This window comes from Macaca nemestrina, chromosome 12 (assembly GCF_043159975.1).
Source record: "Macaca nemestrina isolate mMacNem1 chromosome 12, mMacNem.hap1, whole genome shotgun sequence".
Lineage (NCBI taxonomy): Eukaryota > Metazoa > Chordata > Mammalia > Primates > Cercopithecidae > Macaca > Macaca nemestrina.
This window is the reverse complement of record NC_092136.1, coordinates 24,433,951-24,450,891: the sequence shown is the minus strand read 5'-3', so window position 1 is coordinate 24,450,891 and position 16,941 is coordinate 24,433,951. Positions and strand designations below refer to the sequence as shown.

Below are 16,941 nucleotides of genomic sequence, written 5' to 3'. Positions count from 1 at the left end.
TTATATGGATTTCATTGCTCCCTATATTCTAGTTGAGCTTGGCCAGGGGAGGCACTAATGGAGGACTGGAGGTTGGGGAGAAAGCAAGCAAAGTGCTTATTTCTTGTGCTCCTCACTGTTGGACTACTGTTTGACAGTGGCTATATTACTTCATGAAGGCTGCAGCTTCTAACAGGCTACCTAGTCTTTTCTAAAGCTATAGCTCTCAGTGAGTTCTTGTAGCCACTCATTGCCTTTCCCCTTTCAGATCTAAAGATAATAAATTCTTCCTCCTCTTGCTAAGTGATATGGTTTGGCTCTGTGTCCCTACCCAAATCTCATGTTGAATTGTAATTACCAATGTTGGAGGAGGGACCTGGTGGGAGGTGATTGGATCATGGGGGCAGATTTCTCCCATGCTGCCCTTCTGACAGTGAGTGAATTATCATGAAATCTGATGGTGTAAGTGTGTGTTCCACTTCCCCCTTTGCTCTCTCTTTCTTCTACTCTGCCACGGTAAGACGTGCTTGCTTCCCCTTTGCCCTCTGTCATGATTGTAAGTTTCCTGAGGCCTCCCAGTCATGCTTCCTGTTAAGCCTGTGGAACTATGAGTCAGTTAAACCTTTTTTCTTTATAAATTACCCAGTCTCAGGTAAGTATTTATAGTAGTGTAAAAACAAACTAATAAACTAACCTAAAGGTGCTTTGCCATCCTCTGTTGGTTTCTTTTAACCAAGATTTCCTCATAAAGATCCTTTTTATTCAAACTTCTTTCAAATACCCCTTTTTGGAGTACCACCTATTTCTTACAAAAACCATGACATTATAGGATATATTGGTCATTTAAAAAGTCAGTCTTTGATCTTATTGTATTTACAGTTTAGCAAAGCTATAACTTTTATATATTGTGAAACTCTCTCACACTGATAAGGAGTAGGCTTGATAAGCAATACATACTTGACATTAATATTCCCATTCTGAATTCTGAAAATAGCTACTTTATTTCATTCAGGCTTTATGATAAATTTGCAATACATCTTTATGTACTTTTCCCTTGTAATACTTCTTTTAAATTATTTCCAACGCCTTCCCTTTCCTACTAAGCAGAAGCATTTACTATACTATTCAATGCCTAGTACATCGTTAAATGTTAGATAATTCAACCCAGAATATAATCACATGGAGAATTTAATGTGAGTCAACACAATAGCAAGTGGATGTGTGTTTATAATGAGGCTCTTCATTAACCTGAACATTTTCTCTGGCCCTGTCAGGATCAGATCACAGGAGGAGGTCAGAACACATTGCCATAGGAGGACTGTCCACATGCTAGAGGATAAAATAAAAGGGATGACCCTGAGGAAAGGAGATGTTAGCTGAGTCATAGAGCAAATATTGTCAGCTCAGATAAAGGGAGCACAGATCAAGCCTAGGCAGATCAATAATCTCCGGTTCTAAACAACCAATTCCAGGAGAGTCAGCCTGAGAACTAAATGTAGAGGTGTTGCCATCATTAGCAGCAAAAAAAAAAAAAAAAAAAAAAAAAAAAAAAAAAACTCACCTAGAAAAATCCATACAAATGGTAGGGGAATGACATGATCCTAAGCTGGGATAAATAAAGAAAAATGTAGAATAAAGTCAAATTGGTGGTATATATAATAAACATCTCCTTACTCATAGGAAACACTGCTGGGAAGCTGGAGAAATGCAAAAGCAAAAATATATGCAAAAAAACCTTGAACCAAATGGATATACGTTGAAGAGAAATAGCTAGCTGAGATATCAGGAAAATACTGCTGAACTCTGTAGATACATCTAGGATTTCAGCCTTTGGTCAAGTAACAGTTTAACTCTTCAAAATACAATAGGGTAAAACATATTGATTGAACCCAGCCACATTCTGTTAGTTCTGTCGGCAAACAAGTATACCCTCAAGTTTTTTGATACTCATTACTAATAGCTGGAATGATGCTGGAAGGTTTGATATGTTAGGCGCTCAGTTTTATCATAACTCCTCCACCATCCTAGGAAGCTAGATCAAATTGTGTTGCATTCTGAAAACTGCCTCATATTTGAAAATAAGTAAAACTTTGACATTTTCAACTGATAATATATATCTTATAAATTAGAAGAGATCTGGATCACTTATTTTTAAAATCATAACTTTTAATATGCCCAGATGATTTCTTGTGCCAATCATTATACAGGTTAGTAATAGAGATTATATGTAAAAATAAATCGATAGAAATATAGATAAATATTGCATGATCAAATAAGTTAAGAAAAAATTGAGCCAAACATATTTTTCAGGTATCTTTATTGTTAGAATTCAGAGTTTCCAATCTAACGATGTGTACCGTCATACTCTAGATGAACTATAGCAGGTGGAGTACCCCAAAAGTATCTTATAGGTAGACGATATTCTTAATGAAACATCTCATAAAATCAGGATTTCATGGATTTCAGAAAATGATGCTTTTGGTATACTAAATAATTTATTTTATAATTTTATTTTATTTATTTTATATACATATATATTGATGCTTAAAAAATTTGTGTGTCATCCTTGTATGGGGGTCATGCTAATCTTCTCTGTATTATTCCAACTTTAGTATGTGTTCAGCCTAAGGGAGCACTATACTAAATATTTTATAGCAGTCTTGAGTATGTACGGTGAATTGTTGGAAGAACTTGAGATCATCCAATAAAACCTCCAACACAATTGGAAATTCCCATCCTATGTAAGTGTGGTGAGGGAGGTCAGGCAGCCTCTCTTGAAGCACCTCCAAGGAGGGTAAATTCCTTGCTCAGTGAGTCATCATGTCTTGCCTTCAGGCAATTCTGGATTTTAATGCTTTCTCTATTCTGAGCTATAATTTTTAAAAATAAATTCTACCATTGGTTCTAGCTTTGTCCTCAGAAGAATACAGGATAAATTTACTCATTCTTTCTCAGCTTCTCTGAGTTCACTCAAATTTTTCTCAGGTGATATGATTTCTAAGCCTTTCACAAATCTCACCCTGGAATTACTCTGGATTTCCTCTAATTCTTTAAAATATTATGCCGACAATTGCACTCAATATTCTGGGTGTGTGGTTTAATCAATGCAGAGAAGAATAAGACTACAACTTCCTACCTAAACTCTTTTCTTCCTAATCACGCCAGAGTCTTGCAGTCACTTCACATTGTGTACTGACATTAAGTTTGAGATCAACTCATTGTCCCATAACATTATTTCAGTGAGTTATTGGCACAGCATGTCTTTTCTCTCCTATACTTAGGCAATTGATTTTTGAAGCCTAAATGCCTGGGTTCTGCACAGTTTCATATAGAAACAACCCGCTGGTTTCTTTGGTGAATAAAATTGTATCCTTAGAAGAATTCAAGATAATAATGATAAGAAACATCAAAAATGGTAAGTTACAATTCTTTAAGTTCACAGAGTGCTTGAACACATGCTATTTTACGTTCTACCCATACCAGATAGAGAAGTTAGGTATTATTAGCATCAATATAGAAATGAAGAAACTGAGGCATCAGGCATACTATAATTCGATATCCACATGTCTCGTAAGTGAACGCCATGATTAAAACCCCATCTTCTGCCACCAATCCAAACTTCTATCATATCCCAAGTACTTTTCAGTAGAAAATATAAGCCAGGTTCTATAAGTCCAAGAATTCTGTAATGAATGTTCCATTCAGCAGTGCCAGTGGGCTGGGGAACTGTCTTTTCTTCATTCTACAGCACTTGGTAATTCACTATAAACTTAGCCAAACCAAGCATACAGGACTAGAGTAAAAATTCCTATATAGCAAGCTCTTCTGCTCTCAGATTCTACACTGCTTCTTTTAAAATGCTTTTTAAAAACTTAATTTTCTATCTATAAACAGAGACAGTCATTAACATGAATGGTAATTATTCTATTTTAGAAGTGATTATTTTATGGGTAAAAATGTCATTTCTATGTTAAAATCCAAAAAAAAAGTTTCCTCTATTTATTATTTTTTTCACTCAGCTGACAATTTACAAGAATATGGGAAACGAAAGTTGGAAGACATCTATACATTTGTATCAATGTCATGGATTGAAATTACATCCATTTGGAAATAGATATATGATGACTTTAAAATAATAATCAAAGAATTACAGAGGCTAAAGAGTCAGAATCCCAGGGCTGAGATACCCAACCCCATCAGGGATATGAGAAGATAATACTTCTGTGGACACCAGTCATCAGTTTGAGAGTGAGAGGCTACTGTATATATGTTTTCAGCCAGAATGTTTGAAACATTAGGGTATTTGCAAATGATCCTCAAGGACACAGGGAAAACAACTATTATATAGCCCCATCCAGAATTGCTCCAGAGTAGTCAAAATTAACAAAGGTCTATCTGGGGAGTAAGCAAGGCCATCTGTCTCCAGACATGGCCATTAGAATCTGAAGTGACAATCAGAAAGACCAGATATATTTTCTGATGATTATCTCTATAAAATTATTGACAAAACCCCATGTTGAATCATGATATAAAAATATTTAACATTTAGAGACATAAGGCAATCCTCAAAAAATTCACATTCTCCAAAAAATTCCTTCATTTAATAAAACCAGGTGGTAATCAATAAATTCATTAGTAATGAGATTTTCTAACTTTAGTTTCTGGCATAAGAATATGCCTATTTTTGTCTGAAACAACACTAAGTATTATTATTATGTATCATTAACAAATAAACTAAATTTGTATGCTTTTTATTGACAAGCAAGTGATTTTCAAACATATTTTTGCATTATTATTATTATCGTATAACAAAACTGTGGTAGATTGGGAAAAAAAGCCATTTTATTTCGCAGTTTCACTCATCAAGGTAGTCTGTTTATCTACCCAACTCTATTTTGCATTTTTGCTCATCAAGGTAGATTTTGTTCATTCACAGTATGCCTTCATGAGTTGCTTTAGACCAGCAGAATGTGGTAGACATGATATTGTATGAGGGCACAGTTCAACCCACAGGAAGGATATTCTTAGTTGAAGTGGGAAGTTAACTACGAAAACTACTATTGAAAACTGAAAGAAAGGACGATTATAAAATAATTGAAAAGACCATTACATACAGTAACTTGAATAATAGAAAACATGCCAAATGAATTTTTATATATGGATATGGAGATTTCAAATAACATTGAAAATGTTATTTGCCTTTTCTGAGCTACGTAAGGGGCAGGTATAAAAACAAAGAGTAGACTTTAAAGAAAATGCACTCAATTGAAAGTAGAATGTAGAGAAATTAATAAAATAACCAAGTACTACTTAATTTGTAATTTTTAAAAAGGCTAATGCATGCAGGGCTTAATACCTAGGTGATGGGTTGATAGGTGCAGCAAACCACCATGGCACACATTTAACAAACCTGCATGCCCTGCACATGTATCCCAGAAATTAAAATAAAATAAAATATTAAAAAATTGTCATGTGTTTTAGTATTTCTACCCTTCTAATTTTTTTAAAAAAATCAAAAAATAGCTTCAGGATAAAGATTAATTGGAAAATAAGGTTGTAAAACTTCTTGTAAGACCTAAGTAAGATTTAAGGTGGTACCTAGTAAAACCTTTTTGTAGTTCACTAGTCTCTTGATCAACACGGGTTGCAATAGGGATCCTCATTCACATCTGGACCTAAAGCAAATTACAAGGCTTTAGACATCACGTTTGGTGACATATTTGGATGGGACATGTGGGGTCTTGCAAGGAAGTCAAATTATTTTGCATGCTGAAGAGAAAGGACTCAATGGACACAGAAGGTGGTCAGTAGCAGATTGCTATAGTACTAACTCCGAAAGAACCATACTTCCTAGTATTTAAGCAATTAGGTAGCCCTTCCCACACTGATTCTGGCCTTAGGCATATGACTTACTTTGGCCCCTAGGGCGTCAACAAATATAAAACAAGCAGAAATTTTATAAGCGCTGATATATTGAGGCTTGATACTTCCAAATGCAGCTTCTACTGGGTGAAGAAGCCAGAGATGAAGTAACATGTGGAGAGACAGCCTTTCTGGGCAATCCAGCTGAGGTACCTATTATGCGAGCAAGACCACTGTAGAACATGAGCCTCAACTGAGCCTCCAGATGAATAACTTCTATATAAGGTAAATCCAATGTAGTATTTTGCATTCCATCTAATACACTTTGAACTTTGAAATTAAAGCATTGAGTAAATACAAAATTTCAATTAAACTTTGTCTTTGAGATAGTATTTTTTTCTGTATACATTTTAATTGCATGTACCACACTTTGCTAATAATTCTTATATTTATATTCAAGTTTCTTTATAAATCATATATACTGCCAGGTCAGCAAAGCTCATCTGAATAAATTTTCTTTGTGAAAAAGAGTAGAGATTTTCTTTTTAATTTTAGTGTCGAATAGTGAATGTTCATCCTCAAGTATTAAGACCTAACTCAAACTCCTTACTTCTTTTCCTCTTCCTCCTCCTTCTTTTTAATGCCCACCTGCTGAAGAAATCTATTTGACACAGCCAAATGAAAGAATATGGATGTATTATGTTATATTTCATAGTTAAAATAAAGTCTTAGTTTGATTTTCTTTTCTTTTTTCTTTGTTTTTGCTTTTGGTACTCTGAAATGGGCATAAGATGATGTGAGGAAATTAATATTATTACATAGTGTAGTAGATATTATTATTCACCAAAATATATTTTTTCTCTATATCTATACAATCAAAAATAATATACCTCCACATGTCTATTATATGTGGCCTTGAGACTATTTCTAGGTCATGAAGTTGAACAGAAGTTTCCTATGTTATTTTGGGGCCAGAGTATTTAATTGTTGTGCTTGAGTCTTCAGTGCTCTATTCAACATAAGCATTGTTATGTTGCGATAGTGCTGTTATTGAATGATGGAACTTTTATCAGCTAGTATTTCAGAGTGAAGACCACATGGAGTAGAGGCTCATAACAAGACAGACATGCATTGTGAACAAGAAATAATCCTTTATCTTTAACCCACTGGGATTTGGGGATGTTTGTTACTATGGCAATACCTAATCTATCTTGCCTCCTACACACTACCATTGCTTAGCAAGCCAAGGTTCCACTACTGGCTGGTCCTGAATCTTTCAACCTTCCTCTTTAATTTTTCTGTCAAAACTGTGCTCTATGTAGATCCTCTAATTGGTAGATTGCACTGTTAACATCACTGTTTATTATGACAGCTAAAAGGGAAGGCCTGTATTTCCTTGTGCTACGTATTTAGGAAACCAAATAATTAGAAGACTATAATGAGTATCATTCAGGCCTTCAATCTGAATTTCCCGGGGACATGAGGTTGTTATTATAGATAAGTTGAATAATTCCTTCATAATGGAAGTGGAGAATCTGTCATACCTCCAAAAGAAAAAATAATTTCTATTTGCAGTTCTAAACTTGTCTAGTAGTGAAAAGGAAATGATTGAGCTTGGTAATATGATGAATAGATTTTAATGCCTGAATTAAACTGACTGTTCATTTTTAACCACACAAGACTATAAGCTATGTGAAAAGAGATCCATGTATTGCTCAAAGAGATATGACAGCGTTTGCTACATAGTAGGTGCTGAATAAACAGTTGTTAAGGCAATACATAATATTCTATTTTAAAGTACACTTTTCTTGAACAAATCACAACTTTCATGACAAGTGGGAATGCTGGCAAGTAATGAATTTTGGAGACCAAATACTTAAGATTGTTTAATTCATTTGCCATAAATTAGTTCATGTGACCTCCTCACACCCCTAATGAGTATTTCTTATTAACAAGTAAGCTAACGCTCTGAATTATTCTATAACTGTCTCAAAAGTCAACAAATTAACCATTGGAAGGTCATTTATTTTCTAATTCCCAGATTAAAACATTTTTTAAGCCACTGTTTCCCAAGCACTTGTCTTTGAATCCATTTTCACTACTGTGAGGATGTGACTTCATACATCTATCTGTGCTATTATTTAGTGAGTATATATTTGATTGCCACACTTGTTTAACTTGAACTTATCTTAAACGAGTGTTTATATCATGACAATAATGAGAAAATGAATATAATTGGCTATATATAAAAGGCAACTATAAAAATGAATTCAATTAAAGCAAATAATTAAACTCTTGCCAGATATTGCCTGACAAATGCTGTGAGGTGGCGGACCATTCTCTTTTAATATAAAAAGAAGTTAGGAAACAAAAGACATGTTAACACCAAACTGAGATTTTCTCCTTGATATAATCAGATAAAGTGAAATAGAATTTAAAAATGCAAATTTTTAAATTAGGTATCCCATTCTTAAGTGTTATTTAAAATTATGTTTATATTCTCCATACCAACTGCTAAGCGCATGTTCTGCAACTTGTAAATGTTCTCTGGGCTACCAAGCTTCTCAAAACCCATATGTTGGTGGAAGTATATGTTCTTTTTTCCTCTATTTTTTTAATATTATGCTTTCTCCTAAACATACATATACAGATATTTATGTATATAACCAGTTCAAATTTTCTACATTATTTTAGAAAAAACACTTTTTCAGCGCACCTACCTTTGTTCACACAATATTAAATATGCTTGTCTTAATGTCAGTGTTAGTGCCTATTTTGTTTATTTGTAACTTACTAAAAAATTTTTTTCAAGTCAAAATTCAAATGGATTCTTCAATTGTAATTTTATCTGCCTCAATGGATTATTTTTTCCTAAGACCTCTGCCATTAATAAAATCCCCTTTTCAAATTCTTATTTTTATTTTATTCATAATTTCCAAGGCAGATTTCTTAGAATTCCACATTCACTGCCTCCCTTTTGTGACCACAGACTAGCTCCTTAGCTCCTCGAAGACTCTGATGATCATTTTTAACTAATTATCTAGGGTCACCATTAACATGTTAGTTGTTACAGGTTATAGACCTTTTTTTCCCCACATGAGTTTACATGAACTCTCAACTTCCTTTACTTCTGTGAGGTTGGGATCACTTGGCTTTAACTGTATATGATTACATCTTTTCTCTTATGGCTTCATGTAGCATCTCTCTGCAAATAAATACCAACCACCAAGCTCCAGATTCTGTTTAGTTATTTGCTTTCCATAGGAGACTAGATCCTCTTGACTGAGAAGAGAGAATAGGATGTGTAACTCAAACTCTCCATTCGACAGACACAAAATCAAACGTGACTTTCTGTGCCTCCTAACTGCTCACTCCTCAAGTATTTCTCTCCTTTGTTTCCTATTACTCTTGTTGCCACTTTCATCTGTACAGTATTGTAATCTTAAAATCTTGGTATCATCTCATTGGCACTACATTTAAGCAATTGCTAATTCCTATGTTCTACCTGAAAAATATCCATCTCTGTCCTCATTCTGAGTGTCAATAATGTAGTTTTTTATATTACTTGTCTTATTTTATCAAAGTCTTTACTATTCCCCTCTCTTCTAGTCTATTTTAATTCATCTTGAGCAAGATTGAGAGCTTGTTTATGTCATCTTATAATTACACATCTGGTTATGTTACTTATCTGCCTCAAATCATACAATATCTCGCAAATAGCCCAAAATAAAGTTAAAACTTCTTAGTCTGGAATTCAAGTCCTTATATCATCCAGACATTTACTGTATTAAACATGAACTATGAAATTTTTGTTTACTTTTCATCTTTTATTGATCAATTAAAATTAGGTGAATTTAAAAGATATAATTTCTAAAAATTTTGATCCAAGAAAAAAATAAGTAAATAATACATTCATTTGCCAATTGTTTCATGTAAAGCTTAGGCCATTTTTTAAAGTATGAATTTACCAACTGCATCAATCACATATTTTTTGCAATATTAGAGTAAGTTCTTAGAAACATTTTTGAAGCAATTTATGTATACAACTCTTCTATATTTACAAACTTGTTCCTCCACACTTTTATAATTGTCTATCCTCCAACCAATAATTATACCATAATTTGTATGTAGTTCATCTATGCTGTGGGTTTTCCATGCACTAAATTTGCATTTATAGAAGAGAAACATTTTTCTTTTTGCAGGTGTATTTCTTTGCCTACATGCTTTAAATTGCTCTCTATATATACAATAACAGGAAACATTAGTATAAATTGTTTAAAAATAAAAACAACTTATTTTAGTTAACCATTCAACCAATTTGTAGAGGTAGAAATGCACAAAGATTGGATCAAGTGGTGCAGCAGCCCAAGAGTTCAGTATGTCATAAGTGTCAGAAATTGTGCCTTACAGAAAGCAAAGATTTTTCAGCAACTTGAAAAATTGTGCCTTACAGAAAGCAGAGGCTTTTCAGCAACTCAAAGTTGTTTAAAGGAGATATGCTGAAATTTCTATTTTCCATTATAAAGATAGTTCTAACCTTTACCTCTGTCTTCTCTCCATTCAGCCCATTCAAATGTACAACTACTTTAAACATACATATTCATCTTAAATTGTAACTCAAATTTCATTTTTTATGTTGTTTTTGGGTGTCCTTACCTGAAATACTTTTCCTATTTAAACTACAGTAACATTTGTGTACATGGATTTCATATGATATTTTTTCCTTTGAATTATAGTTATGACCGTGTATATTTTGTTTGTTACATGTGCTGGAAGAATCAGTGTTGTTTCTGATGCATCTTGTTATTGTCAGAAGCATTTGAACCACAGTGACCGCATCCTGAATAGGTACTGAGTAAAATAAGGCTGAGACCTACTGGGCTGCATTCCCAAGTGGTTAGGTATTCTTAGTCACGGGATGAGATAGGAGGTCAGCACAAGACACAAGACACAAAGACCCTGCTGTTGAAACAGGATGAGGGAAAGAAGCTGACTAAAACTCACCAAATGGCAATAAAAGTTACCTCTATTCATCCTCACTGCTCATGATACACTAATTATAATGTATTAGACTGTTAAAAGACACTCCCATCATCACCATGACATCTTACAAATGCCATGACAACATCCAGAAGTTACCCTATGTGGTCTAAAAAGGGGAAGAACTCTCAGATCTGGAAAACTAATGAATAATCCAACCCTTGTTTAGCATATAATCAAGAAATAACTACAAATATACTCAGTTGAGCGACCTTTGCCAGTGCTCTGGCTATGGAGTAGCTGTCAGGCCTCTGAGCCCAAGCTAAGCCATCATATCCCCAGTGACCTGCATGTATACATCCAGATAGCCTGAAGCAACTGAAGATCTGCAGAAGTGAAAATAGCCTTAACTGATGATATTCTATCATTGTGATTTGTTTCTGCCCCACCCTAACCGATCAATGTACTTTGTAATCTCCCCCACCATTAAGAAGGTTCTTTATAATTCTCCCCACCCTTGAGAATGTACTTTGTGAGATCCACCCCCTTCCCCCAAAACATGACTTAACTCCACCGCCTATCCCAAAACCTGTAAGAACTAATGATAATCCACCACCCTTTGCTGACTCTCTTTTTGGACTCAGCCCACTTGCACCCAGGTGATTAAAAAGCTTTATTGCTCACACAAAGCCTGTTTGGTGGTCTCTTCACATGGACGTGTGTGAAAGTAGCCATTCTTTTATTCCTTTACTTCTTAAAGTTGTTTTCACTTTACTCTATGGATTTGCCCTGAATGCTTTCTTTCGTGAGGTCCAAAAACACTCTTGGAGTCTGGATCAGACTCTTTTCCAGTAACAATATCTTTCACAGAATTTAGCATGAAGAAAGTAAAATGAGTGGTGTTATCATAATATCTACAGGCCAGTTATTTGTGGATGCTGAGTTTTGGAGAAAAAGGATAAAATGGTAGAACTCATACAGAATATTATTAACAAATGTGGGTAGTTTCATCATAGATGTTCATTCGTCAGATAGTTGGTAACTGAGTATATTTAAAATGAAAAATTTTAAATTTATTTTAAAACTTTTGTTTTAAATTATTAAATAGAAGTTGCTGAAACAGACATTTATAGAAATGATGATATATCCTAATTGAAAAAATATTATGCAGTTACTTAAGATGATGCTTGCAGAGTATTTTGTATAAGAGAAAAAATTCTGATAATAAATGAAATAAAAAGCAAGATACCAAACGAAAACTATGGTTTAAGCATACTACTAAACCTTAATGGAAAAATGCCGGAAATTAAAACACAAATGTTAAGCAATTGTGGGTGGTTTGTTTCCTTCATTGTTTGTTTTGCTCAAATTTTCTACTATGGGCATTTTTATTTTTATGATAATAATGAAATAAATTGTGTCTTATTGTTTTTAAAGAAATAAATTGTGTCTTATTGTTTTTAAAGAAAGTTGCTCAATTTCCATTAATTGAATTAATCTTCTTTTATTAAGCAATTACACAATTACCAAAAAGGACAACGTGGGCAGAACGATGGTACAAATCACTGCTCTGTCGTTAGCCCCAGGAATACAAATGAAGATGTAATGATATATTTTCAAAGTAAAAGGTGCTTGACTTTCAACTTCTAATCCAAAGATCAGATCAACAAGAGAAAAGCTAAATATGTGATTGAGATCACAATTTTTAATGTCCTACCTCAGAAGATAACAATAATGTCTTTTTCCCTTTAGGTAGCAAGGGCCTAAAATACTTTTTAGATATCTGCTATTTAATCTGGCAGAGTCTCTGGGAGATAAGAAAGGAACTAAACACACACAAGAGCAAAGACCGTAGCTTTTCATCTCTTAGATGTGACCTGGGCCAAAGAATATGAAGGTTTCCGGAGATTAAGGCCATCTCAATGGTACTAGGCTAATATACCCTCTGGGCAGCCTCATCCATTGTAACACTACTCTTTCAAAGTTCAGGGCTAACCATAGGGGATGGTGGGGAAAGTGATTTCCAAAGAGAGTAGAAAATACTTAGGAGGAGAGCAAATAGACAAAGGACCAACATTAATAGCACCATCATTATGGCTAGAAGTTTCTCGATTTTCTTGAAAAATATTCGCAGTTCCCTTGAATGTGTATCTGTTAGTTATAAATTACACATAAAATCCTAATCTCCCCCCACCAACAGAATAGACACCCTCTTGGCCAAGGGGAACCCAGAGAAAATTTAAAAACTGAGTTTTCGGTTATAGTGGGAAGGGAGGTCAGACAAATCTCATTATACTCCCTCTACTTTAGAGTTTAGGAGCAACAACTTCCCAGCATGAATGTTAAAATAGAGACCCTAAGACAGAACAGACTCTTTGTGACAATAAAATACCAAATTGGAAACAAGATCTAAGGCAATGCAAAGCATGGATTTGGTCACCCTTGGCCACTATCAATCATGCTACATAGCATCCTTATATTACCTTAAAGCATTATTTTCTGCTGATTCTAAATTTTAAACAGAATCTTACTCCTTTAACCAACTGCAAATTAAAGAATCTATGAATCCACCTATAACCTGTAAGCCCCTGCTTCAAGATAGTCTACTGAACCTGTATATACCTTCCAAGTATTGATCTATATCTTTGCCTGTAACTCCTGCCTTCCTGAAGTATATAAAAACACACTGTAATTCGACTGCCTTGGGATCCCTTACTCAAGGCTTCTTGGGTTTGTGTTTTCACAGGACCAGAGTCAACTATATTGGCTCAGAATAAATTGTTTTATTTATTTATTTACTTATTTACCCATTTTGAGATGGGTTCTCACTCTGTCGCCCAGACTGAAGGTTGTGGTACAATCATAGCTCACTGCATCTTGGAAACCCTGGGCTCAAGCAATGTCCCATCTAAAGCCTCCTGAGTAGCTGGGACTAGGAGCACACCACCACAACCAGATTATTTATTTATTTATTTATTTATTTATTTATTTATTTATTTTTGTAGAGACAGACTCTCTCTGTGCTGAAGCTGGTCTCAAACTGCTGGCCTTGAGCAATTCTACCACCTCGGCCTCCCAACATGTCAGGCACAGTGGCATACGCTGGGATTACAGGCATGTGCCACTGTGCCCGGCAGAATAAACTTCTTTAAAATATTTTACAGAGTTGGTTGTTCCATTAACATAGTAGTCATCCTAGGAATTTCCTCATTGTACAGTCAATAATTTTCCAACTTAATTTGTCTTAAAAGGTAGTGTATTTCCTAGGGCTGCTGTAATGAAGCACCACAGATTGGCTTAAAACACCAGAGATGTATTGTCTTACACCTCTGGAGGCTAGAAGTTCAGAATCAAGGTGTTGGCAGGGTTATGCTCCTACCCAAACCTCTAGAGGAGGATCCTCTTCTTATAAAAGACCAGTCATTGGATTAAATACCCACTCAAATCTACTGTGACACCATTTTAACTTAACTAACTGTATTTCCAATGACTTCATTTCAAAATAAAGGCATATTCCGAACAAGTGACTAATAACAGGTGGGTAAAAAGAAAGATTCCCCCACCCAAACAATAAAAGCAAAATCAACGAACACTGTGAACACCCCAGGCCATTTGTTTTAGTAACACATCTACCATTATTTGAGAGCTGAGGAGATAAGGATAAAACTACCTCAGTACTTAACATAGACACATGGCTGTAAGGGTTGTGAGCATAAGTTTCTTCATCTCTCTATGACAGAAAAGAAAATTTTTTCTCCTTTCAATCTGCTAAAAATCTCTCTAATTTTGCAAAGTTTTGGCTGTGTTCCATTTCTGCCTAGACAAGCATTGTCTTTCAGGCTTCAGCAATCAAGAATGGGAGAGGGGCAAAACAATAAAACACAGATGTGCTAGACAAAGAAAGTGAAATTTAGGAGCTAGGGAAGGAGACAGAGATAGAGTAGTGTTAAAAAGACAGGCATTTAGGAGTATCTGAAGTATGTGGCAAAATGGTAAGGAAAACATGGCAATATTAACAAATGGAATAACCAATTATTTGTTTCATTAATGAGTTTGACATATACAAATTAAGAACTTGAAGAATCTTTACATCCCTTGGACTTTCTAGGATGTAATTTCAATCTCAGTGATACCACACTATTGACCCACATAGGCTACATATACATTAATGTTATACATAAAATTGGGATAATGTTACTATGCTGAGTGATGCCAAGAAGAAGAAAAGATTATCCAATAAACCCTTTAAGTGGTGTCTGTCATATAATAAATGCTCAATAAAAGTGACAACACATATGCCTTCACTCTACCTTACTGCTCACTGAATCCTTATAATTACTATGTAATTGAATATACCAATAGAATACTAATTGCCCAGAGAACATTTAGTGACTCTTAACACTCCAGAGATAGGACCATTTTTATATGAAAAAAATCAAAAAGCACTCTGGCTAACATATCAAGCTGACATCCAGGAGAATTGGGTCTGGTTCCATGAGTTCATGGCCTTTGCACTAGTTACAATTGTAACGCTTACTGGACATCTACACAATAGGCATTTATTGAGTATATGCTGCGTGTTCATCCAACCGTTCATTCATCCATCAATCTAGCCATGCATCCATTCATCATTTATTCAAAAAAATACTTTCAGAGTGCCTGCATATGTCAGGCAGTGGTCTAGGAAGGGGATATACAGTAAAGAACCACACACTCTTTCCCTACTTTTATGGAGTTACATTCTAGTGGGGGGAACCAATAAGACTAAACATAAGAAAATAACATGATTTCTGGTTTTCTGGCTTCTGTGGCAAACACTGGAAATAAAACCTTAGGAGTGTAGGGGGCAGGAAGTATGGGTATACAGGTGTTACAGAGTGCTTCAGACAAAGAAACAATATGTGAAAAGGATCAGAGGTAAAACTCACGGTGTATTTCTGAACTGCAACTCAGTCTATATTGTATAGATGAACAGAAGAGATGGGAAAATGCTGGAAATACAACTAGAGGGATAAAGAATACAACAGGGTCCAGGACATATTAAATCATACATCAAGAATCAGGACTGTATCCTAAGACAAGGAGGTACAATTGAAAGATGTTAAGTTGGGCATTTAAGCACTGTATTTCATTGATATCTTTCCAACAGCAGTTATACAAATTTAGAGACTAAATGAAAAGATAACTAATTTGAGGATCTTGGCATAGAGTCCTTTCCCACCCTGGCTGCTGGCTTCTGGCTTCAGATGCACCTCTTTCCATGTCTATGCACATCTCATTGGACTCAAGTTTCCTTTCTGATTTCTGATTTTGAATACTTCCATTTTTCCTCTCTTCTCCCCACTACCAAACTGTCAACTCAGCTCATTTACTGAGCCCAAGAATTTGCACTTAGCCACTGCCTATAAGGAATTGCTGCTTCAATACCAACTCCCTCTGCCACAAGGAAAAGCCTTAACTTGAAGTGTGATATTGCCTATGTCAATTTTGTGTCACCATTTTGGTAAAAGTGTTTTGTTTCAACTGGCTTAAAAGTTCCCTTTAGGCCGGGCGTGGTGACTCATCCTTCTAATCTCAGCACTTTAGGAGGCCGAGGCAAGTGAATTACTTGAAACCAGGAGTTCCAGACCAGCCTGGCTAACATGCCGAAACCCTGTCCCTAGTGAAAATACAAAAATTAGCCAGGTATGGTGGCGTGTGTCTGTAGTCCCAGCTACTCGGGACACTGAGGCACAAGAATTGCTTGCACCCCAACCTGGGTGACAGAGCAAGACTCAATCTCCAAAAAGAAAAAAAAAAAAGGAAAAAAAGTGCCCTTTAGAGAAAGCAGGCACAATCACATTCATAGATCATCACAAATCAAATCCCTCCCTTAAAAGAGTCTATAACCAGGATGGATAAGGAGGAATGACAATGTCTTTATTTGAAACTAATATGACAATATTATTATGTATTTTGGGGAAATGGTAATATTTTATATCATATGATCATCATTTCTATCAATAGCATGGTATGAAAACTATTTTCTCTATGATAATGCATATGCTTACAAAGTATTTTCTTTTCATTATCTTAGAATATTCTCTTGGGCCATGGAGTAGCTGAAAAGAGTGATTTTCC

At 35.0% G+C, this 16,941-nt stretch overlaps 1 protein-coding gene and 1 non-coding gene across 16 annotated transcripts in view; both read right to left on the bottom strand.

Annotated features, from left to right (window-relative positions):
- LOC105471588 (leucine rich repeat containing 4C) overlaps positions 1–16,941 on the bottom strand; it is a 1,332,829-nt gene that overhangs the window by 987,173 nt on the left and 328,715 nt on the right. The gene's annotated exons all lie outside the window — the stretch shown is intronic.
- LOC112424916 (U6 spliceosomal RNA) lies at positions 2,508–2,613 on the bottom strand. The gene has a single exon (XR_003015882.1). It is a non-coding gene; the product is annotated as a U6 spliceosomal RNA (small nuclear RNA).